Genomic DNA, 2,432 nt, shown 5'->3' on the forward strand with positions numbered 1-2,432 from the left:
ACCTGGGCTTCCTGTGGTGGCTGGGCTAACGCTTGTACCAGGGCTTCCTGTGGTGCCTGGGCTTACGGATATACCAGGGTTTCCTATGGTGGCTGGGCTAACGCTTGTACCAGGGCTTCCTGTGGTGCCTGGGCTAACGCTTGTACCAGGGTTTCCTGTGGTGGCTGGGCTCACGCTTGTACCAGGGCTTCCTGTGGTGGCTGGGCTAATGCTTGTACCAGGGCTTCCTGTGGTGGCTGGGCTAACGCTTGTACCAGGGCTTCCTGTGGTGGCTGGGCTAACGCTTGTACCTGGGCTTCCTGTGGTGGCTGGGCTAACGCTTGTACCAGGGCTTCCTGTGCTGGCTGGGCTAACGCTTGTACCAGGGCTTCCTGTGGTGGCTGGGCTAACGCTTGTACCAGGGCTTCCTGTGGTGGCTGGGCTAACGCTTGTACCAGGGCTTCCTGTGGTGGCTGGGCTAACGCTTGTACCTGGGCTTCCTGTGGTGGCTGGGCTAACGCTTGTACCAGGACTTCCTGTGGTGGCTGGGCTAACGCTTGTACCAGGGTTTCCTGTGGTGGCTGGGCTCACGCTTGTACCAGGGCTTCCTGTGGTGGCTGGGCTAATGCTTGTACCAGGGCTTCCTGTGGTGGCTGGGCTAACGCTTGTACCAGGGATTCCTGTGGTGGCTGGGCTAACGCTTGTACCTGGGCTTCCTGTGGTGGCTGGGCTAACGCTTGTACCAGGGCTTCCTGTGCTGGCTGGGCTAACGCTTGTACCAGGGCTTCCTGTGGTGGCTGGGCTAACGCTTGTACCAGGGCTTCCTGTGGTGGCTGGGCTAACGCTTGTACCAGGGCTTCCTGTGGTGGCTGGGTTAATGCTTGTACTAGGGCTTCCTGTGGTGGCTGGGCTAACGCTTGTACCAGGGTTTCCTGTGGTAGCTGGGCTAACGCTTGTACCAGGGCTTCCTGTGGTGGCTGGGCTAACGCTTGTACCAGGGCTTCCTGTGGTGGCTGGGCTAACACTTGTACCAGGGCTTCCTGTGGTGGCTGGGCTAACGCTTGTACCAGGGCTTCCTGTGGTGGCTGGGCTAACGCTTGTACCAGGGTTTCCTGTGGTGGCTGGGCTAACGCTTGTACCAGGGCTTCCTGTGGTGGCTGGACTCACGCTTGTACCAGGGCTTCCTGTGGCGGCTGCACTCATGGTTGTACCAGGGCTTCCTGTTGTGGTGGCTGCACTCATGGTTGTGGTGAGTGTGTTCTGGAGGAGTCGTCGACTAATCCTGGTACCTTGAAAACCTCCCTCAGCAGATTGATTGTTGATTCCTGTTTCCATGAAGAAGCGTGATCAGTGATGGTACTTTACTAAATATAGTTATTCATTGAATTACTTACCAATGAGTAGAAATACAAAAATTATAGGCCTTATGATCATCTTAATGTTTTTTCTGTCCAAAACGTGATTAACTCCTGTAAAAATAAAATCAAGTGTCACAATATTGATGTGTAAGAAAGTAAGATGAAAATAATGTCTTGCATTGAAGAGCAGGACATTGTTGGATGTCTAAACTGGACACAATGGTCCTCTGAGATCCATGAAAGGACATTTTCTTTTCCATCTCTTGTAAAAAAACAAAACAAAACAAGCCAACACAGATGCTTCCAATGTCCATAAAGTCCGATTCGAGAAACATTCCAAAGTTTGATCTTTCCTTATTCTACAAGACTCATGAAGACAAAATCCAACAATGTCCAACTGCGCCATGGTCCTTTTATGCTGGAGTTCAAGATGACTTACCAAACTGAATGAAGTCCGTATGTAGATCCCGGACTGGAGGTTGACTTGACTCTTAATGTTCTGGTCTCCGTCTTTTGCCTGCTTTAATAAAGCTTGAAGAGAGTAATATCCAGAATTGTCCCGCCCGTCCTCATTAAGGTGAGGCTCTAATTGTTTAATTGCTTTGTCCCCACTTGCTGAGCAATTACTTGCTAATGTTTTGTGTGTAATGAAAACATGACGCTTGTCAAGCGACATTTCTGAACAATTGAAGCCTGTAATTAATCAATTACGCTGCTCACGTCATTATGTGTCCAGACTGGGAAATCGGATTCTGTTTGCTTGTGCTTAGACTCCACTGAAATGGTGGAAAGGCGTCCGGGACACACAATCCTGCGGTGCTTCCTGCATCCGACGCTGTGCCACCGCCACCCGGTCATAGTATTAGAATGATGTTGGCTGTGGCTGTCAGTTCAGAGTTCAGACTGAACTGTCCATCGCACGTGTGTACAGACACACAAGCATCCGCCTGTCGCTACTAACCCAGCCGGTCGAGGCAGATGTCCGAGATTGTGTTTTTGGAAGCATTTCAATAAGTAATAAGCTTGAACACACTGTGTGACATGGATTCAAAGATGGCGAGTGACAGACTAAAGACGGCCACTTGACTGCTCGCA

General features: G+C 50.9%; 1 long non-coding RNA gene across 1 annotated transcript; it reads right to left on the reverse strand.

The window, feature by feature from the left end:
* Nucleotides 1–952: 952 nt before the first annotated feature.
* Nucleotides 953–1,822, reverse strand: LOC144899484 (uncharacterized). Its single transcript, XR_013627615.1, has 3 exons — nt 1,777–1,822; nt 1,374–1,448; nt 953–1,304 (listed from the first exon to the last, which is right to left on the reverse strand). It is a non-coding gene; the product is annotated as an uncharacterized LOC144899484 (long non-coding RNA).
* Between the last annotated feature and the right edge of the window lie 610 nt (nt 1,823–2,432).

The sequence above is a fragment of the Doryrhamphus excisus genome, linkage group LG7 (genome assembly GCF_037039965.1).
Source record: "Doryrhamphus excisus strain RoL-2023G ecotype Guam linkage group LG7, RoL_Dexc_Guam_v1.1, whole genome shotgun sequence".
NCBI lineage: Eukaryota > Metazoa > Chordata > Actinopteri > Syngnathiformes > Syngnathidae > Doryrhamphus > Doryrhamphus excisus.